This window comes from Sus scrofa, chromosome 18, assembly GCF_054392235.1.
Source record: "Sus scrofa isolate SSC_HxYL_T2T_F1_AM1 chromosome 18, Sscrofa_HxYL_maternal_Yorkshire_Landrace_v2.0, whole genome shotgun sequence".
NCBI lineage: Eukaryota > Metazoa > Chordata > Mammalia > Artiodactyla > Suidae > Sus > Sus scrofa.
In genome coordinates this window covers 17,321,584-17,344,737 of record NC_139400.1, presented here as the reverse complement: position 1 = coordinate 17,344,737, position 23,154 = coordinate 17,321,584, and the positions used below count along the sequence as shown (strand labels likewise).

General features: G+C 44.5%; 1 protein-coding gene across 1 annotated transcript in view; it reads left to right on the top strand.

The window, feature by feature from the left end:
• TMEM178B (transmembrane protein 178B) overlaps positions 1–19,088 on the top strand; it is a 507,816-nt gene extending 488,728 nt beyond the window's left edge. The window contains exon 7 of the transcript XR_014833633.1: positions 18,964–19,088. The gene's annotated coding sequence lies outside the window, so the exon portion shown is untranslated. The remainder of the gene's footprint in view (positions 1–18,963) is intronic.
• Positions 19,089–23,154: the final 4,066 nt, after the last annotated feature.

Genomic DNA, 23,154 nt, shown 5'->3' with positions numbered 1-23,154 from the left:
TATTATAGCAGCCTGAGCCCCACCAAGGCCTTCTCTTCATGTTCAATCCCTCTGGGGGTTAGGGTTTGTGTAAATTTGGGGGGCTCACAGTGCAGCCCCACCACAGTGCCCCACACTGAATACATACTGATGAGCAAGACAGAGAGGGTCCCTGTCCTCAAGGAGCCTACAGTGTGGGTGGGATGGTGAGTAAGTGGACTTGATAATACACAAGAACACTAAGGGAAGAATATGTGGTAACATGATCAGAAGTACTCAAAGGAGGAGTTCCCACTTTCTGGCACAGCAGAAAGGAATCCAACTAATATCCATGAGGATGTGAGTTCCATCCCTGGCCTCATGTCGTGGGTCAGGGATCCTGTGTTGCTGTGAGCTGTGGTGTTGGTTGCAGACACGGCTTGGATTCCAAGTGGCTGTGGCTGTGGTGTAGGCTGGCAGCTGTAGCTCTGATTCAACCTCTCACTGGGAACTTTCATATGCAGCCCTAAAAAACAAAACAAAACAAAAAGAAGTACTCAAGGGAAAAGACAAGAGAGGAGAGCCCTGAATGTAGGCTCAGGAGTAAGGCAAGGCCTCTTTGAGAAGATGTTTTCAGGTTAAGACCTCAAGGCTAAGAAACAGCCATGTCAATGTCTTCCCCTGTGCTGTGCCCTCTGCCAGGGGCGGGCACTCAGGTGGGAAAGAGTTTGGTCCCTTTGAGAAGAATGAAGGAAGCCGGGATCATGGGAAGGGAGTGAGTGACATGGAGAAGTTCAAAAAGTAGGCAGAGGCAAGACTGCACGGAGCCTCGTGGCCCTGATAAGGATTTAGGTCAATCTAAGGACAATAGGAAAAATTTTTAAAGATTTTAACCAGAATAGCTATGGCATGACTGCTGCTATGGGAGAATGGACTTTATGGAGGTGACTATAGAAGAAAGTGTTGAACTTCCAATGAATGCATCCATGGTGGGACGGTACCAGCTTAGATCAGCATGGTGGCGGGGGAGCCGGGGAGAAACTGGTCCAAGAGGAAACTCCAGAATTCAGCTCTGAACACACATGTTTGAGACCTTCAAGCAGATGTGTCCAGCACTCAGTGATACAATCTAGGGGTTAAAAAGGTGAGGAATAGGCTGGAGCTGGATGGATGGTGACTCCTTGGACCTCAGGGTCAAAGGGTCAAGTCAGCATATAAAGTCAAAGCATACACAGAAGTTATTTTTGAGGGAGTTTCCACTGTGATGCAGTGGGTTAAGAACCTGAAAGCAGATGCTCAGGTCATTGCAGAGGCACAGGTTTAATCCCCAGCTCAGATGCAGCAGGTTAAGGATACAGCGTGGCCACAGCTATAGCTTGGATTCAGTCCCTAGCCCAGGAAATTCCATATGCCATGGATGCAGCCAAAAGAAAGGATGGACACAAGGAAAGAAGGAAAAAAATTACCTTCGAAAAATTCTAACATTTTCGTATCTGCGCCTTTGGAAACTCAAATGCCAGGGTCCACTTCTTTTGCTCTTTGCATTGTGGCCACTATTCCCTTTTTCCCTCACCCCCAGCAACATCTTCTCTGGGTGAACAGAAACTTAAATCTGGTTTGTGGAAATAGGAAAAAGAGAAGAAGGTTTTTCCTTTGTCACGTGAGTGGAGTTGAAATCACTGATGACGTAATACAGCTTTAGTGTATATGCTCGAGAATCATCAGCAAAGACATGGCTTATAAAATTATGCTAATGGAGTTCCCTGGTGGTTCAGCAGGTGAAGGATCCAGCATTGTCACTGCTGTGGCGTGGGTTCGATCCCTGGGCCAGGAACTTCCATGTGCTGTGAGGGTGGCCTAAATAAATACATAAATAAAATTATGGGAATGAATAAGGCCACCTAGGGTGAGCATGCAGCAAAACGGGGGCTGCATTAGTTCCCTAGGGCTTCCAAAACCAAGCACCACAAATGAGTGACTTAAAACAACTGAAATGTCTTCTTTCATAGTTCTGGAGACTAGAAGTCAGAAATCGAGGTGTTGGAGTTCCCCTTGTGGAGCAGCAGAAATGAATCAGAGTGGGAACCATGAGGTTGCAGGTTCAATCCCTGGCACTGGCATTGCCATGAGCTGTGGCATAGGTTGCAAATGCAGCTCAGATCTGGCATTGCTGTGGCTGTGGCGAAGGCCAGTGGCTACAGCTCTGATTAGACCCCTAGCCTGGGAACCTCCATATGCCGCGGATGTGGCCCTAAAAAGACAAAAAATAAATAAATAAATCAAAGTGTCGTTGGGGCCATGCTCCCTCTGAAAACTGCTGGGCAGAATCCTCCTTCTAGCTCCTGCTGTTTGCAGGCAATCCTCAGCAGTCCCTGGCTTGTAGATGTGTCACACGAATACCCCCCTCTTCTGTTGTCCTGAGGCTTCCCCTGCTCACGTGTCCATGTCTTCATGGGGCGCTCCATTTCCTCTGCATCTCTCTCTCTTCTAAGTAAGAGGACAGCAGTCCTATTAGATTAAGGGCCACTCCCATTCCATTATGACCTCGTCTTAACTAATTATATCTCATTTCCAAAACTCATTTCCAAAACTCATTCATCCTGAGGGGGTTAGGACTTCAACACATCTTTTGGGGGCAAAACTCAAGCCATAACAAAGGTCTTGGGACAAGCTCTGAGACACACAGGTCAACATCAGAGGTCAGGCGTGCTGGTCAAGGGTGAAAAGGCTAGCCTTGCAACACCTGTCTTTTCCACTGGGTCTGTGGTCCTGTTAACAGCCTATCTTTCCCTTCAGAATATGAGACCCGGAGAGACAGGCGCTGGAGTTCCCGTTGTGGCTCAGCAGTAACAAACCCAACTAGCATCCATGAGGACGTGGGTTTGATCCCTGACCTCGCTCAGTGGGTTAAGAATCTAAAACTGCCGTGAGCTGTAGTGTAGGTCACAGATGTTGTTTAGATCCCACGTTGCTGTGACTGTGGTGTCGGCTGACAGCTGAAGCTTTGATTCAACCCCTAATTTGGGAACTTCCATATGCAGCCCTAAAAAGACACACACAAAAAGGGGGGACTCCCCCTTTCTTGTTCACCACTGTCCCCCATCAACTGTCCATGGGTAACAGGTGTGGAACTAAGTTATTTTTGTCGTAACTTCCTAAACCACAGACTTCATTTCTTACAGGAAAAAGTTCACATTTCCAGAGAAATTTTACCAGCAATCTTTGCTTGCATGCACTTCCTTTTCTGACCACATCTGAGTTTATTCAGGGTTTACTCACCTTCCTAAGGCTGGACAGTGCTTCATGTGACAGGAACGGCCACCACCTAAGACTACACACACGATGCCTCCGGTTCACCTCTTTGCCCTGGTCGTTTTATGAACACTCCTGGTCTACTTCAGTCCTCTTGAAAAGACATCTCTCCAGAGTACACGCCTTGGTGCGATTATTGTAAACTGCTCTCTAACCTCCGTGTGCAAAAACGGCCCCATTTCTTTCGTTTTTTTTCTAATTCATTGCTCCAGTGTCTAAATGACTTCTGAGCCAAAAGCAGGCGACTCTCTTGGGAATTTTCCCTCCCCTCCCAAGGATTCTGGAGGTTTATGGTCCAAGAGGAGCCGGTATGGTCTCCATACCCAAGAGGAGAGAGGTTTTCTCATCTGACTGGTACTGCAGTTGGCTCTCATTACCACAGGGTGTCGCTGTGGCAGACTTGCTCTGAGCCCTCTGACCGAAGATGCTGATTTGCTCTGGATGGAGCCTCCTAGAAGGCTCAGATCCCATTACAAGCTGTTGTGGGTCCTTATGGAGAACAATCCCATACCCATCGTGCTATAGGTTATAAAAGTGTTCGGAGTTCCCGTCGTGGCTCAGTGGTTCTGACTAGCAACCATGAGGTTGTGGTTTCCATCCCTGGCCTTGCTCAGCGGGTTAAGGATCTGGCGTTGCCGTGAGCTGCGGTGTAGGTCGCAGACGCGGCTCGGATCCCCCGTTAGTGTGGCTGTGGTGTAGGCTGGCTGCTACAGCTCCGATTATACCCAGCTGGGAACCTCCATATGCCGCGGGAGCAGCCCTAGAAAAGGCAAAAAGACAAAAAAAAAAAAAAAAAAAAGTGTCCCAGCCCCTTCTCGCTGGACTCTATGCCCATGTTCTTGCTCCAATGAATTATTCTAAAAGTGAAGACAAAGCAAAGATTCAGAGACTCTGGAGGGAAGAATCGGTGGAAGAGTAGGAAAAAGTACATGAGGGATGCTCTCTCATACCTGAAATCTTTGGGTTCCATCATGTCAAATAGTCATAGAGTGAAGTCTTGAGTTACAATTTAGGCTGTATATTTCTATCAAATCGGGCTCACCCAAAACCTTCAGAGAAAAGAGAAAAATAACTTTTTTTTTTTTTGGTCTTTTTAGCATCAAACCTGCAGCATATGGAAATTCCCAAGCTAGGGGTCAAATCGAAGCTGCAGCTGCCATCCACAGCCACGGCCACAGCCACTGCCATGCCAGATCTGAGCAGCATCTGTGACCTACACCACAGCTCACAGCTCACCACAACACCAACACTTAACCCACTGAGCGAGGCCAGGGATCGAACCCACATCCTCACAGATCCTAGTCGGGTTCATTACCGCTGAACCACGACAGGAACTCCAAAAAAAAAAGAAGAAGAAGAAGAGGAAGAAGAAGAATCACTAGAAAGTGTAGAAGACCTTTACCAATTTCCCTGTTTGTGAGTGTCTAGAAGGAAAAAAAAAAGCTCTGGATCTGGAATAAGAAGACCTGAGTTCCAGACCCTGTTTTGCAGTATATCAGCTACATGACCTTGAGAAGTCACTTGATTTCTTTGACCTCACTGCCCACATCTGTCAACTTAGGGCAATACCAGTCCTTTTCATTTTCTGGCGGGTGCTCTCGTGAGAACCAAATGGATTGATTTGGAAATTATAAAGTACTATGATATACATATGCAGTCTTTCCCAGTAGATTTTTGAAAAGTCAATAGATTTTATTTTTTGAGCAGTTTTTGATTTACAGGGGAAAAAAATGAGCAGAAAGAACAGAGTTCCCCTAGACCCCGTCACTCCTCTACAGTTTCCTGTATGATTAAATTCTTGCATCAGTGTGTTACAACTGATGAGCCAACCTGATGAACTCAAGTCCATGATGTATATTGGGATTCTGTCTTTGTGTTGCACAGTGGGCTCTGACAAACGTTTAAGAGCATCTATGCGGTGTCCTACAGGATGGTTTCACTGCCCTACAAACCCCCTGCACCCCACTCTTCCTCTCCCCCTCTCCCCACAACCCCAGCAACCACTATCTTTCAACTGTCTCCAAGCTTTGCCTTCCAGATGTCACAGAGTTGGACCCATATAGTGTGTGGCCTTCCACACTGGCTTCTTTCACTTAGTCATGTGCATTTAAAGTTGCTCCATGTCTTTTCATTGATAGCTCCTTTGTTGTTGTCGAATAATACTCCATTACAAAGATATTTGCAGCAGAGGTTATACTTAAAATAAAAGACCAAAGACTACATGGTATTGGAGTTTAATATCAAGAGCTCCATGAAAGAGAAAAAGAAGGTGCAGAATGGAGCTTGATATGGGAGCAAGGTGGGCAGAGAAATTTAATTGCCTAGGCCAGAGCAGCTACAGCTCCGATTCGAGGTGTAGGCCGACAGCTGTAGCTCCGATTAGACCCCTAGCCTGGGAACCTCCATACGCTGTGGGAGCGGCTCTAGAAAAGGCAAAAAGACAAAAAAAAAAAAAGCTTGAAGTTCCCTCTGTGGCTCAAAGGGCTCAGCGGCATCTTGGGAGTGCTGGGACACAGCTTTCATCTCCAGCCTGGCACAGTGGGTTAAGGATTTGGCGTTGTCACAGCAGAAGTTTAGGTCGCAACTGCGGGGCTCAGTTCTGATCCCTGGCTGGGGAAGTCCATATGCCTCACAGCAGCCAAAACAAAAAAAAACAAAAACAAAACAAAACAAAACCCAAAAAAGCCTTGTCGTATATCTCAAACCACATCACTCCTAGCTGCAGGCCTGGCACATAAGAGCATTCGGTAAATGCTTGAATGAAGGCTTGAGGGAACATAGGAGAGGCCCCAGACTTGGGGGCCAAGGGAAGCTGTGAGAAGGCAGAAAGCCCCAGTCACTAATGGTCCTGGGATAAGGCCCCAGAGATACTACAGCCAAGCCCAAGATCCCCTTTACAAACCGCTGAGCAATGAAGAGGGACTTTTTGCATCAGACTGAAGCCAAGACATCCCCTAGATACGTGCCAATAATGGAAATAGCAGCCTGGTGCCAACCAGTAAACCCAGAGGAAAATAGTGCCCCGTTAGCGCCGCTTCTCTTTCTACGGCCGGATCTTCAGCGCCACCTAGTGGTGTGCTCTTCCGATGCGCTGCGCTACCAAAGCAACCGACCAGGGAGGGCTTCTTGCCCTGGCTTAAAGCTGGAAGGATTAAAGCCTTCTTCTTAAGGTTCAAGATAAGAGACTCTGTGGAAATAATGAATAAATGGAGAGCTTTAGAATTAACGTCAGAGAATTTTAAGTCATAGAACTTAATCTCAGCAATTACATAGACAATTAGTAGCAGGATTTTGTATTTGTGCTTATCACTCGGCAGCTTGGGATACTGAGCAGTTTTGGACAAGGAGGCCAAGATCAAAAGTTACAGCTGGGCCAAGAAGTGCAGAATTGAGAATTGGAAAAAGGAATCTTTTACTCTTTGCCTGGTTTAGCTGCAATTGTATCTTCTCCTACCAGTGGGCAAGTCAGCTTTATTCTATCCTATTCTCACAATCCATTCTCTTAACGGCTTGGATCACTCTGTCCCTCACACAGGAACCAGAATTCCTGAGACTTTTTACATTGCAGATGGCAGTTTATTACATTTGTTATATACATGAAATATTATGTGCATGTGTATGTGTGTATGTATGTATGTATATATATGTATGTGTATATATATGTATACACACACACACACATATTGTGTCAACTTCTATCTCCTTTGTCTATTATAAAAGTTTAGGTCCATCTCTGCTATGCAATATTTTTAATCTACTTAATGCAATTCACAGTGGGTTATTTAAATCTGCATTCTCTTTAAGAGCATATCATTCACAGATTTAAAGTAACCACTTCCAGTGACATAACTCAACAGAAGAATAGGGTTTTCTGTCTCACAGTCTAGAAATATTTCTGCCACAGGAACTGACTCCACTACACTTGAAGTCAAGAACTCTGTCTTATTCCCAACTTAATAATACAGAAAATACTATATATTTCCCTTTGGGAAATTTATATGCTCCTTTGTATATCAAAGGTTCTAATGAATCTAGTATAAATATACTTGTTTAGCCTAGTGATTCTCAAGCTCATGGAATTATTTTGTTGTTGTTGTTGTTATTTGGTATGAGTATATAACTATTAACTTTCCTCTGACTTGGTGCCCTACAAAACACACCATGAGAAAAGCTGGTCTGGAAAATAATGTGCTGGAGAGTCTGATTGAAGAGATTTGAACTGGAGAGAGAGTTTTGAACTGAATGAAGATCCAATGCTTCAAAATAGTCCTTGGGCATAGAAGAAAAACGGAAAGTCAGCTCAGAGCATAATTTTGCTTCAAAATTCTTATTTGTGGAGTTCCCGCTGTGGAACAGTGGGTTAAGAATCTGATTTCAGCAGCTTGGGTCACTGTGGAGGTACGGGCTCAATCCCCAGCCCAGCCCAGGTTGGATCCTGCCTTACTGCAGCCATAGCACAGGTTGCAGCTGTGGTTTGGATTCAGTTCCTGACTGAGTAACTACCATATGCCTCCGGTGCAGCCATTTAAATAACAAAAATTCTCATTTGTAACCTTCCTTCTTGAAGAATCAACATGGTAGAGCAGGATTCCAGTGGTACAGTAATTGTCTCTGGGGGTCTCCATGAACATGTAAAATGTATCTATGAGGGAGTTCTCATGTGACCCAGAAGGTTAAGGATCTGGCGTTGCTGCAGCTGTGGCACAGGCTGCAGCTGCAGCACAGGTTTTATACCTGGCCCCAGAACTTCAATATGACACAGGGTGCAGCCAAAAAAAAAAAAAAAAATCTCTGGTTTGGTATCTTTTTACTTCCTTTCTTTGATATCTCTCAACTTTGCTTTGGATTATTACTTATTCTAGCTGGCAATCTTTTTCATCTCTCTCTCTCTTTTTTTTTTTTTTTTTTTTTTTTTGTCTTTTGTCTTTTGTCCTTTTAGGGCCGAACCCACAGCCTATGGAGGTCCCCAGGCCAGGGGTCTAATTGGAACTGTAGCCACTGGCCTGTGCCACAGCCACAGCAACGCAGGATCCAAGCTGCATCTGTGACCTACACCACAGCTCATGGCAACACCAGATCCTTAACCCACTGAGCGAGGCCAGGGATTGAACCCTCAACCTCATGGTTCCTAGTCAGATTCGTTTCTGCTGCGCCACAAGGGGGACTCCTCTCTCTTTCTCTCTCTCTCTTTTTTTCCCCCTTTTATTTCCTTACTTATTTCCAGCTTTGTTAAGACATAATTGACTCACAGTCCAGCAGCCCAGCGTTACCTGTCCATCTCAGCATGCAGCAGATTTCAAAGTCACCACTCACTCCTATTCTGCTTTTGTTAGTGCTTATCAGTTTGATGTTAGAGCAGCAGTCTGATCAAATTAATATTCATTCTATTTTCAGTCCTTAGTACTCAGGAGTTTTTGTTATTGGAATAAATAATTCTGTAACTGGAAGACTTCAAGTAGCTTTGGAGAGATTTGGAGAAAAGAGTTAACAGATCCAAGCTGAATATTACAAAAAAATGTATTTCTATATATTCTAGAAACAATTGGATATTGCAATTTAAACAGTACCATTTACAAGAGTACTGAAACGCGTAGAGATATATTTCACAAAAGATGTTCCAGACACATACAATGGAAACTTAAGAAACATTACGAAGATGAAGAACATCTAAATAAATGGAGAGAAATAAATGGTCACAGACTGGAAGCCTCATTATGATAAAAAGATTGTCTCCTCAAATTGATCTATAGGTTCAACATGATCCCCATGAAAATCATAGGAGGCTTTATGTTTAGTAGAAATGAACACGCTGATTTTAAACTCCATATAGACATTTAAAAAAATCTAGAATAGCCGAACTACTTTGAAAAAGAACAAAATTGGAAGACTTCCACTACCTAATTTCAAGACTTTCTACAAAGCTTTATTACTCAAGATAGTATTGACATAAGGATAGACACACAGACCAACACAACAAAATAAAGAGGCTAGAAACACATCAGTGTATATGTGACCAAATGATTTGTGAAGGCAATTCGGTGGGAGAAAAGATAGTGTTTCAGAAAATAATGCTAAAATACCAGATATTCATATGGAAAAAAGAAACCTCAACCCAGATCTCATACCATTCCACAAAAATGACAAACTAGATTGTAGACCTAAACATAAAAGTTAAAACTATAAAACTTCTAAAAGGAAACAGGAGAAAATCTTAATCATCTTCAGTTAAATGAGAATTTCTTAAAGAGGGTACGGAAACATGAAATAGAAAGGAAACAATCAATTGTACTTCACCAAAATTTAAAGATTTTGCTCTTCAAAAGATATGGTTATAAAAAAGACCTGAAAGAGAGTATTCTAACTGAAATATGTAAAGAACTCTTAAAATTCAATAATAAGACACAACTAATATTTCAATATTGACTATATTGTATGTCAATTATATATCGATAGAATTGACTTTAAAAATTATAGCACAACACTTGAAGAGATGCTTCACCAAAGAGGATATACTGCAGACAACCAGATCTCTTAGGATGTCTGCAAGTGACAAGCGGACATGCCATGTGTTGGTGAGGACGTGGGGCCACTGGAACTCTTATACGCTGCTAGTGGGGACATGAAATGGTACAAGTAGAGGTCCCTTTGTGGTGCAGCAGAAATGAATCCAACTATATCCATGTGGGTTCAATCCCTGGCCTCAATCAGTGCACTGGGGATCCGTGAGCTGGCCGTGTGAGCTGGCATGTAGGTCGAAGATGTGACTTGGATCCCAAGTTGCTGAGACTGTGGCGTAGGCCGGCGGCTACAGCTCCGATTCGTCCCCTAGCCTGGGAACCTCCATATGCTGAGGGTGCAGCCCTAGAAAAGACAGAAAAAGACAAAAAAAAAAAAAAAGAGAGAGAGAGAGAGAAGAAAGAAATGGTGCAAGCACTTTGTATGATTTCATTTATATGAAACTCTAAAAGAGACAACTGTAATTTCTGATAGCAGGAAGCAGACCAGTGGTTGCCTGGGGTTGGGGTGCATTGGGGGCATGTGAAAATTGACGGGGAGGGGCAAGAGAACACTTTAGTCCTGATGAAAATGCTGCATATCTTCATGTGACCACGAGAGGCATGTATGTATTTACCAAAAGTCACCAATCTGTACACTTAAAAGAGGTACATTTTATTGTATGTCAATTATATATCAATAGAATTGACTTTAAAAATTATAGTGGGGAGGAGTTCCCACCGTGACACAGAGGAAATGAATCCTACTAGTATCTGTGAGGATGCAGGTTCAATCCTTGGCCTCGCTCCATGGGTCAGGGATCTGGCATTGCCATGAGCTGTGGTGTAGGTTGCAGATGCGGCTCAGATCCTGCATTGCTGTGGCTGTGGCGTAGGCCAGCAGCTGTAGCTCCGATTAGACCCCTAGCCTAGGAATTTCCATATGCTGCAGCCCTAAAAAGCAAAAATTAAAAATTAAAAAAAATATATAGTGGGAAATGCAAGATCAGGGAGAGGTAGGTTTTGGTCTGTTTCTATATTGAGTTGCACATGACCTATACTGAGTAGGTCTATATGCTAAGACGGAAGGACACATACACCAGAGGGAAGGGTGGACAGGTGAGGCAGGTTTCTCAAAGAGAGGATGAAGGGGGTGCCAAGCAAAGTGCAGGTGGGTGCATGGGCGTTGAGGGGAGGGGAGAGCACTGTCTCCCACTGCCTGCCGTGAAGGAGAGTGATGTGCCTCGTGGAGGCAATTTGGTGCCTGAGGAAGCAGGAAGATGAGAAATTTCATGGTTCTTTCAACCCTAAAACGGTGCTTATTGTATGCCACGTGCCGTAAACACACACACACACACACACACACACACACGAGAGGCTATGGCTCTTCTGTAGGAAAGAGAATAACACTGTTCTGCTCTCATAGAATGTAGAACATCATAGTAGGGGGAAGAGTCAGGCATTAATCCAATTACAAGGTTGTGTTTTGTTAGAGATACAGTTATCCGACATACAGTTAGAGATGACCAGGAATTCCACGAAGGACCTGGGAGCTATGGGGGAGGGTGGAAGGAGGAATCTCATTTCCAGGTAGGACTCAGGGAAGGTCTCTGGGATGACGTGACCGCTGAGCTGAGAGGAGGAAGGTGACTAGGAATGGAAGGGAGCTAGGGGATGAGGGAATGGACCAGCCCCAGTGAAGACCTCGAGGCTGGAAAGATTTTGGTAATTTTGATACAGAAAAATCCTTATGGTGCATTTTTACAGGTTGATATAAAAAATGAAACCATAGAAGATCCCTAGGAATTAAGTACAGGCGAAGATCTGATCATTTGATAGAGGGCTCCCCAGGAGTCATTAAGATTCAACTATAAACCATTCAAAAGATCTGTTTGTTTCTTTTCTAAATGTAAAACTAAATGTATTGTCAGCTAAGTTCTGTTTGTTTGTTTCTTTTCTAAATGTAAAACTAAATGTATTGTCAGCTAAGTACAAAGGCAGGTAAACCATGAAAATATTTGCAACCAATAAGTCAAAGGATTACCACTCTTAACCTATGAAGAACATGTGTTAAACTGGTGAGAAAAGCGTTAAAACATCAGTAGAATCCAGTGACTATAATATCATTTGTCTAAAATGATTTGACACTTTGATCATTTAGATAAGGTTATAGAATTTTAAAAGTAAAAATAAACATGAAAAGCAAGCTGAGAAAATATAATAAAAATACATGTAAAAGACAAGCAAAAAAATTTTTTGGAAGAGAAAATAAAAATGGCTAAATAGATGAAAAGGTATTTTTACTCATAATCAAATTCAAGTTGAAAAAAATGGAATACCATCTCCCCAGCAATTAAATAAGTAGAAAAACGGGAAGAAATGATTTACTGCTGGTGAGGGGGCAGAGAGTGAAACTATGAATTGGTTATAAGTTGTTGGGTTTTTTTTTTTTTTTGGTCTTTTTGTCTTTTTTTTTCTTAGGGCCACACTGGTGGCATATGGAGGTTCCCAGGCTAGGGGTCGAATTGCAGCACAGCTTACAGCAATGCCAGATCCTTAACCCACTGAGTGAGGCCGGGATCGAACCCGCAACCTCATGGTTCCTAGTCAGATTCGTTTCTGCTGCGCTATGACGGGAACTCCTGATTCCATTTTTAAAATTAACCATAATGGGAGTTCCTGTTGCGGCTCAGTGGAAATGAATCCAACTACTATCCATGAGAATGCGGGTTCAATTCCTGGTCTGGCTCAGTGGATTAAGGACGCCGTTGCCATGAGCTGTGGTGCAGGTCGCAGAAGTAGCTCAGATCCTGCGTTGCTGTGGTTGTGGTGTAGGCCGGCAGCTGTAGCTCCAACTTGACCCCTAGCCTGGGAACTTCCATGTGCCATGGTCCAGTCCTAAAAGGCAAAATAATAATAATAATAATAAAATTAACCCTAATGATATAATCATAAATGCCTTCAAAGATCTTCATGTTTTTGCATTCTTTTTTATATAATTTTTTTTCCATCATGGTCTATCCCAGGAGGTTGGATGTAGTTTCCTGTGCTGTACAGCAGGACCTTACTATCTATCCATCCTAAATGTAATAGTGGGGCACTTTTTTTTTTTCTTTTAGTGATTTTTATTTTCCGATTAAAGTTGATTTACAGCATTCTGTCAGTTTCTACTGTACAGCAAAGTGACCCAGTCTCACACACACACACACACACACACACACATATTCTTTTTCTCACACCATCCTCCATCACGTTCCAGCACAAGTGACTGGATATAGTTCCCTGTGCTGTACAGCAGGAAAAGATCTTCATGTTTTTAAATTACAAATCTTAAAACCCAGTCTTTTAACAATGAAGGGATAAACAGTGATGTATCCAAATGTCAAAATATTGTTGATTAATTAAAAAGAAATTTCTACATAGTATGATCTGTGGTCACCTGGAACCATATGGCAATGAGGGCTAGAGATTCTACTGCCACATTATCCTAAAACTATCATGTTGGCTGGTCCACTACCCTAATGCCACCACAGGAAAGGAAGGGCACTGGGCACTTTACCCTCCAGCAAAGGAAAGGCACACATTTTTGAGGCAACAACTAGGAGCTTCATGGGTGCTGCAGTGACCAATTTCACAGGTGGATGAAAAGCTGTCAGGTTTGAGTGGGCTTGAGCAGGAGATGGACTGGTACCATTGACTTTGTCCTTCAGCCCTTAAGACCCAGCAGATCGAATCACCTCCTGGAGTCCGGGGCAGATCAGGATGTTGAATAGAGCGCAGAGCAAGACCTGTGAAGGAGTCATAGACTTGGTTTTATTTTCCCTGCCTGTCATGCCTTGCCAGAGCCACCAACGGGGGACCTGCCAGGGGGCTGATACGCGATCATGGTATCGTATACAACATTGCTTCTAACCAAGGAACCCTGGTTAGCTAATGCGTCAGGGCCCATGAGCCTCACTCGTCTTATCATGTACCCAACACTGAGAAGCAGCTGGTCTTACCCAATAGAGGAAGGGTCTCTTAAAATTTACTTATGCCTCCAGCTGGTTAAATAAACCCTTTCAGTGTGGAGTAGGGCCTGCAAGGATGAGGCTGTTCTTTGAACCAGCATGATATACGATAGTAGCGCTCCTTTGGCCAGAATGCCCGAGTCAGGGAACCAAGCAGTAGCTTTGCGGGTGGCACGCCTCACAGATACCCAAGTGACCACCTTCTAAAATGTTTGCTTCATGTCTCCTTTGTATATAAAAGTTAATACCCAGTATAGAAATGCTGGTACCAGGAGTTCTTGTTGTGGCTCAGTGGTAACGAACCGGACTAAGATCCACGAAGATGCGGGTTTGATCCCTGGCCTTGCTTGGTGGGTTAAGCATCCGGTGTTGCTGTGAGCTGTGGTATAGGTTGCAGATGCAACTCAGATCCTGTGTTGCTGTGGCTGTGGCTGTGGTGTAGGCTGACAGTTGTAGCTCTGATTCGACCCCTAGCCTGGGACCTTCCATATGCTGAGGGTTCAGCCCTAAAAACCCAAAAAAGAAAAAGAAATGCGGGTAAAGAGAATAATCTTGCTGAATTTGAAGCTCAGATTGCCAGCTAGGTTTTACATCTCATACAGTCACTGGGTAAAGAGGCAAAAACATCAGGGTCATGCTTTTAGCCAAGTGTCTCTGACACATCTTATGCATCAGTTCATGTCCAGGGACCTCTCCTGTCTCTTGTTCCAGCTGCCTCAGTGGCAGCCACTTTGCATGTGCTCTGATATTGGAGAGAGGCATAGCCAGACTACACACAGCTCAAGGATGTACCCCAAAGCTCTTGGCTTCTTTCCCTGGCTTCCTTGTTGACACTGCTGTGAGACCTTTTGTTAACATGCATGCGCCTGCTTCCTGGAAGCGTGGGGCTATTAACAACTTAGGGGGCAAACCCTTGGCCCGTGGAAGGTGAGAGCTGGTGCATCAAATCTTCCCCTACCTCTCCTTCATAGAATGGTACTAAGACTTAGTTTGTATGGGTTTGTGGACAGTCCCGTTGGCTGAAGCAATCAGTCACACTGAACAGTGGCCCATCTCGTTTGGGCTCTTCTGCCTCACTCCCCTTGTTCCCCCTCCTCCTCCTCCCTGGAATCGCATGTCTTACTAAAGTAACAACACGTTAACCCTTAACCTCAGTCTCTGCTGGGAACCCAGGCTAGGAGAGCTAGCAATATGCAAGGGGCATGGATGAGCACGCACACACAATTAGAAACACACACACACACACACACACTTGTAGAAATGCTATTAAAGGTGTAAAGGAAGGCTTATTGAGAAAAATCTTATAGTAACAGCAAAAGAAGAAGGAGAAGGAGAAGACCCCACCAGAGTTCCTGTTGTGGCTTAGCGATAACAAACCAGATTAGTATCCATGAGGATGCAGGTTCGATCCCTGGCCTCAATCAGTGGGTTAAGAATCCAGCATCTGTGAGCTGTGGTGTAGGTCGCAGACACAGCTCAGATCTCACATTCCTATGGCTGAGGTGTAAGCTGGCAGCTGCAGTTCTGATTTGACCCCCTAGCCCGGGAAATTCCATATGCTGCAGGTGCAGCCCTAACAATGTAAAAAAAAAAAAAAAAAAAAAAAAAAGACCCCACCAACTCTCATATTCCATATTGAAGTGTGCTTGGGTGGGGAAGAGCTGAATGCACCATGAATGTCCCCCAGGAGAGAAATCCCGGCCCTTCTGCTTTTGATATCTCTAGGGAAGCGGGGAAAGGGAAAGGAACCTCTGGTCTCCTATGTGATGGTGGGAGGTCTTTACCAGGGAAATAACCAGAATCCAGAGCTCAGCTAGAGGGGTCTGCTCACCAAGCCAGACACTTTGCATTCTTTGCCAAGTTGGCTTCATCCTACTGATTCAGCCTGTACCCAAGTCTGCATAAAGTGAGAAAGGAAAAGCACCTCATGGGCCTTAAGCAAAAGATGTGTCTCTCCTGGTCAGGCATCGTCTGCCCCAGGTTTTAAGGGGAAATAAAGTCGTTGCCATACAACAAAATAAGGAGTTATATGCACTTCGTTATATTGCCACATCCAAGGACAATTCCCACCGGCCACTGAGGGCCGGCCTAAGGTAAGAAAGTGTAGAACGGTTCGTGGAGGGCAAGTCATAATCCCAGCCGCAGGCCAGCAACCAGCGGCAGAACAAGGACTGCACCCTCCACTCCTGTTTCCTTTGCGTAGTCCCGTTTTATATGTTTCCATTTCCTTGGCTTTCCCCTTCCTTTGATTGCTTTTAAGATTTTGCTTTTAGCATTCCTTGGTTTTAGTTTGATATATCTGCCAGTAATTTTTTTTTTTGCATGTTGATTCTTCCTATTCTTTATTCTCTCCTGGAGAATCGCACTAGATGGTTACTGGATCTTCTCATTCTCTCTTCCATGCCTATTAGCCCTCTTTTTTAGTGTGCCTCTCGGCTGAATGACATGAAAGAGCTAAATAAATGGAGAGATCGTCCATATTCATAGAAAGAAGACTCCATATTGTCAAGAGGTCAGTTCTTCCCACCTTGGTCTGTAGATTCAATGTAATCCCAGGCCAAATCCCAGCAAATTAGTTTATGGATATCAACAAACTGAGTCTAAAGTTGGTCTGCAGAGGCTAAAGACACAAACAGCCAACATAATGCTGGAAGGTGGAAGACTGATGCTATTCAACTTTAAGATTTTCTATAAAGCTAGTGTAGCTGGATTAGTGTAATCAATACAGTGTGATACTGGCAAAAGAGTAGACTGATAGATCAATGGGACAAAATAGCCCCAGAATAGATTGCCGTAATTATAGTGAACTGATCTTTGACGAGGGAGCAAAGGCAAATGGAACAAAGACGGACTCTTCAACAACTAGTCCTGGAAAAACTGGAATCAGACACAGACCTTATATTCACCACAAAAATTAACTCAAAACGGATCACAGACCTAAATGTAAAACGCAAAACCATGAAACTTCTAGAAGATAACATAGGAGAAAACCTAGATGACCTTAGGTATACTGACATCTTTTGAGATACAAAACTAGACACGATCCATGAAAGAAAAAAAACAAATGATAAACTAGGGATTTCCCATTGTGGCTCAGTGGTTAACCAATCCGACTAGGAACCTTGAGGTTGCGGGTTCAATCCCTGGCCTTGCTCAGTGGGTTGAGGATCCAGCGTTGCCGTGAGCTGTGGTGTAGGTCACAGATAAGGCTTGGATCTGGTGTTGCTGTGGCTCTGGCATAGGCCAGCAGCTGCAGGTCCGATTAGACCTCTAGCCTGAGAACCTCCGTACGTCGTGGGTGCTGCCCTGGAAAAGACAAAAAGACAAATATACATATAAACTGGCCTTCATTAAAATGAAAACCTTCAGCTTTGCAAAAGACAATTCCAAAAGAATTAGAAGACAGGCCACAAACTGGGAGAAAATATTTGCAAAAGACGCATGGGGTAAGGGACTGCTATCCCAAATCTACAAAGAGCTCAGCAATGAGAAACAAACCACCTGATGTGAAAATGGGCCAAAAACCTTCACGGACACTCACTTCACCAAAAGAGAGACACGGTCGGCAAATAAGCCTATGAGAATGTACTCTGTGACTCGTGGTCAGGAGCATACACGTGAACACAGTGCAATGCCAGGGCAGGCCCGTGAGAATGGCTGCAGTCTGGAGCGCTGACAACATGGAACGAGGACGAGGATGAAGAACAGCAGGGACTCTCACTTGTCACTGATGGGAAGGCAGCGTGGCCGTCCTCCTTGGAAGAAAGTTTGGCAGTTCCTAACAAAAATGAAGCATATTCTTACCATGTAATCCAGCAAAGTGTTTACCGAAAGAAGTAGAAAATTTATGTCCCCCCAAAAATCTACACGTGGATGTGCATAGCAGCTTTATTCGTAATTGCCACAGCTTGGAAGCAGCCAAATGACCTTTAATAGGTGAAAGGATAGGTAAACTGGGGGACATCCAGGCAATAGAATATTAGTCAGTGCTAAAAAGAAATGAGCTCTCAAGCCATAAAAAGACAAGGAGGAAGCGTTTACATTGGGGCACAGCAGAAACGAATCTGACTAGTGACCGTGAGGTCGCAGGTTCAATCCCTGGCCTCCATCAGTGGGTTAAGGATCCAGCAATGCCCTGAGCTGTGGTGTATGTCACAGACATGGCTTGGATCCCATGTTGCTGTGGCCATGGTGTAGGCCAGCAGCTGTAGCTCTGATTTGACCCTTAACCTGGCATAGCCTGGGAACCTCCATATGCTGCAGGTGCAGCCTTCAGAAAAGCGCGCGCACAAACACACACACACACACACACACACACACACAGATATGGAGGAAACTTTACTGCATATTACAAAGTGGAAGAAACCAGTCTGAAAAGGCTACATAATATATGATTTGAATTATGTGATACCTTGGGAAAGGCAAAATTATGGAGACAGTAAAAAGATCAGTGGTTGCTGGGGTGAGAGACGGGAGTAAGATAAGTAGGAAAAGCACAGAGGACATGTAGCACAGGCAGGGAAACTACTCTGTACAATATTATAATATTATAATGATGGGTGTACGTCATGATGCTTTTGTCTAAGCCCATAGGATGTGTAAGACCAGGAGTAAACCCTAAGGTAAATTATGAACTTTGGGTGATTATGATGTGTCCATGTAGACTGACCTTTGGTTTGAAAAAAAGAAAAAAGGACCATTCAGGTGAGTGATATAATGGAGTAGGCTATGAAAGTGTATGGGAAATCCCGATAGTTTTTCTCAAGTTTGTTATAAACCTAAAAGTGCTCTAAAAAATAAAATCTAAAAGAAAACCTAGGAATTCTCACTCTAGTGCAATGGGATCAGCAGTGCCTCTGCAACGCCAGAACGCAGGTTCAACCCCCTGCATGGCACAGTGGGTTAAAGGATCCAGCATTGCTGCAGCTGTGCTGTAGGTCACAACTGTGGCTCGGACTTGATCCCTGGTCTGGGAACGCCATATCCTGGGGGCGGGGAGCCAAAAAAGGAAAAATAAATAAAACCTACTTAAAATTGATTATAGATAGAATTTACCTCTTCTTGTTCCAGATTACTTAGCAATTGGGTTATTCTGGGAGGCTGGATTTTGCAAAACAGTATCAGAAACTTTGCTCAGTGCCATTAATGTGAATCCAGTCTTTGTCCCTTTTTACTCCTATATTAAACAGGCAGTTGGAACGTGCCAGCTGGGGCCCAGATGCCCTCAGGAGGAGGAGGTGGTAAAGGATGACAAGGAGGCATATGAACAAAAGAAGTCGAGTTCAGGAGAAGGCGGGGCCCACATAGACCATGGGTGAGGACGGGCGTTGCAGAGGGAGGGTTCTTGTACAATCCCCTGTTAAAGCGTGAAGATATGCTCTCTCGCAGGAACCTGCTGCTTTCTTGAAAGGCCTCATTTACATGTTTCCAATCTGTTAGTAGTGGATGCGATGGATATTAAAGGTCACAGCCAGGAAGAGATTTTAAGCCCAAATACCACAAGAACTCATTTCACATATATATATTTTTTTCTTAGTGGAAACAAAGTAGTTTAAAGAAGAGTCTGTGTGCATAACATAAGTAAATAAACCAAAATGAATGTTAAAAGAACTTGCACATAATTTTCCATGATGGAAGTTCTGATGGAGGAACTTCTATTCCCACAAGCAGCCTTTGTCTGAGATGCATCCTATAAGGGTACTCACGGTGATACCGAGTGTTACAGTGATTTTTCTGAACCTTCTGACTCTATGTGAATGTTAAATACTCCTTAAGTTCCTGGTGATCCATGAGTGATCATGGCACTCCTGACTTCCCCTTCCCTACTTCTAAACCGAGGTTGTTTCCCTTCAACATTTTTTCCCCTGCTTTTTAGGGCTACACCTGCGGCATATGGAAGTTCCCAGGCTAGGGCTTGAATCAGAGCTACAGCTGCAGGCCTACAGCACAGCCACAGCCACAGCCACCTGGGATCCGAGCCGCATCCACAACCTACACCACAGCTGACAGCAATGCAGATACCTGACCTACTGAGCAAGGCCAGGCATCGAACCCGCATCCTCATCGCTACTAGTCAGAATTGTTTCCATTGTGCCACAACAGGAATTCCCCCCCTCAACATTCTTAATAACAGATTTTTGAGCCAAGAGGAAGTCACCTCAGGATTGATTCTGACCCCATAGGAAGCTGTGGGGTTTGGGGGTGGTCTGATATCCTGTTGGGAAAATACTACAGATGTTGAGATGTTGGTGAGACTTTTCTAATTCTAGGGGTCATTAGATACCCACTATCACATTCCTCCAATGCCCTCAAGGGAACACGATTTCATTTGATAGACAACCACTTTCAACCTGTAGCATATTTCAATATGTAGCAAGTACCACATGTGGCAGCATGTTAAATGTGAAGGAGACATAAATCCCTATCTTTGACAGGGCAGAATGTTCTCCAAAGATCCAAGGCAAGAGTTGGAGACCAAGGGAAATTCCAGATGGTTATTTTCTGTCCTTTGGGAACCTCAGTCTCAACAGTTAACAATGGTGAACAGAGAACATGGGAAAGGCAAAGCAAGAGCCATGCCCTTGTCTCTGGCTGTGCATGTCTTGATCTCTCTTTGGCCTTATCTAAGGATGCCTATACCATTGAACCTCAGGGATGGTGCTGGAGGGGCTGCTCCAGGCATCTAAGGGCCATGGTGTTAGACTTGAGTCTCCTCTGAAATTCAAGATGCTTATTATGGACCAACAGAGGAAGCTTTCCAGGACTCTCCCTGACTAAGAGAGAAGACCAGACTTGACCAACAGAAGGTCTTGGGGCTGCCTCAACCAGAGTTTCAGAGTCTGCTGGGCTGTGGGAAACCATTCCAGGCTGGCTAGCAGTTGAGCCTGATTATTTGGGGATCTGATTACATCCTAGTAAAGTAGGATTTGGAAGAGAGTAGAGTTGGTCTCCAAAGACTCCAATCTATATACCTACCTGCAGGAGTGCGTCCTGAGATTCCTTCACTGTCACTAATGTCCCCATTCCTCCTCTAAAAATATAGGATTAATGGCTGAATTGGGTGATGCAGACTCAAAGGATTACCATTGTTGGAGAAAGGGGTAGATCAACAAGGGTGTAGCCATCAAGAAAGGCTGCAGGGGAGTTCCCGTCGTGGCTCAGTGGTTGATGAATCTGACTAGGGACCACGAGGTTGCGGGTTCGATCCCTGCCCTTACTCAGTGGGTTGCGGATCCGTCGTTGCTGTGAGCTATGGTGTAGGTTGCAGACGTGGCTTGGATCTGGTGTTGCTGTGGCTGTGGTGTAGGCTGGCAGCTGCAACTCCAATTGGACCCCTAGCCTGGGAACCTCCATATGCTGCTGGTGCAGCTCTAGAAAAGATGGGAAAAAAAAAAAAAGGCTGCAGAAAGAATGTGACTTGGATGGGCAGAGAAGGAGTGGGGTTACTATAAATTTGCACTGGGTATGGGTGAGTGGTTGCATAAATGGCCTTATGCAAACAAAATGGCAGAAAAATAATTCAGTTTTAATATTGATTCACTGAAAGTACTGAAATACCAACCTGTCCCAGGTTGGATTCTCCAGGAAACAAATCATAAGATAGTGTGTATTTGTTTCCTATTGCTGCTGTAACAAATTACCACCAGCGTAGCAGCTTAAACAACACACATTTATTAACCTACAGTTCTAAATATCTGGAGCCTAAAGTGGGTCTGTAGGATCGTGTGATTTCTGGCTCTAAAGGAGAATTGATTTTCTTAGTTTTTCCAGATTCTAGAGGCTGCCTGCATTCCTTGGCTTGTGGCCCTTTCTTCCACCTTCAAAGCCAGCTTTGCAACATCTTTGCTCCCTCTGATCTCCAGTCACCTCCTCATAAAGACCCTTGGGATTACACTGGACCCATTGGGACAAAGCAGGATACTCCTTCTATCTCAGATTCTTAACTTAGACACACATCAAAGCATTTATACGTTCTGGGGATGGTTGTGGATCTCCTTGTGTGTGGGGGGGGGTCATTATTCTGTCTAGTACACAGTGTTCAGTGTTCAGAACCAACAATTGCAAAAAGGGAGAGAAGGAAGAAGAATGGAGAGAGGGAGAAGCTGAGCTGTGATGCAGCCTGAGAGTGTCAGCTGACCCCAGGAGGAGCTCTGGGGCTAGAATAACCAGTCAGAGGTATCTTATTTGGAACCGAAGTGACCAAGCTTTTGTTCTTTCTCCTAGATCAAGTCATTAGAACTGGGCCACCCCCAGAAGGGCATGACACCAGTTAAGCTGACTCACTGTACACAGGCTGTTCTGCAGGGGCTGACAGCTGAAGATTGTCTATACACCGTGCTCCTAGCAGCTGGGACAGCAGGTCTTTCCTTGAAGGTCCATCCACGTGGTGCATCACCATGGCCACCACTCACCCCTGGTCTTGATGCCTGAAAAGAGTCTTTGAGAGATGTTTTAGCTTCATGTGTGGCCTTACAAGCTGCGTGTTTAAGACGTGGCTGCCACTATACTCCCCCAGGGGATGGGGGTGGGGTGGGTGGGGTTTAACTTCTGTAAAGCATGAATAATCCCTAACTTTTTAATTTATAACTGATAGAATTTGTTCCGAAATGACAGAATTGCAGTTTCCTCGGTCCCTGCGCTGCTGTAAGTGTTTTACAAATTTATTGAAGCAACAGTACATTTTCAGAGCGAGAGAGTACATGGGCACATGCTTGCAGGTGTGCCAGTAAAAAGAGGGCCCACATCACTTAACAGTTTTTGGTTTTTTGTTTTGTTTTGTTTTATTTTGGGTCATTTTAGGGCCTCACCTGCGGCATATGGAGGTTCCCAGGCTAGGGGTCTAATTGGAGCTTTTTCTGCCTGCCTATACCACAGCCACAGCAACGTCAGATCCAAGCCGTGTCTGCAACCTACACCACAGCTCATGGCAACACAGGATCCTTAACCCACTGAGCAAGGCCAGGGATCGAACCTGCAACCTCGTGGTTCCTACTCGGATTTGTTTCCCCTGCGCCATGACAGGAACTCCTACAGTTGTTTTATACCCCCATTCTGCGGACCTTAGTGGGTACCTATTTCTCTAGTCCCAGACTTCTATGCCCTGCATGAGGGCTAAGTACTATTTGATTTCTGTATGGGGTATATTTGACATTCTGATTGGTTTTGGGCAGGATACCTTATTTGCATGGAGGACAGGTTATATAGAGGTGGGTTGAAGAATGGACTACATTCCTTCCCTAGCAGGGAGTGAGCAGCCCAGGTTGCTCAAGGTGGGAGAAGGGGCATTACCACGAGACATGGCCAGAGGCTTTTGGGTTTAATCTCCTCGAAGGGGACTTGAAGCCTATAACATAACTCTGTCCCTCTAGAAAGGCTACAAA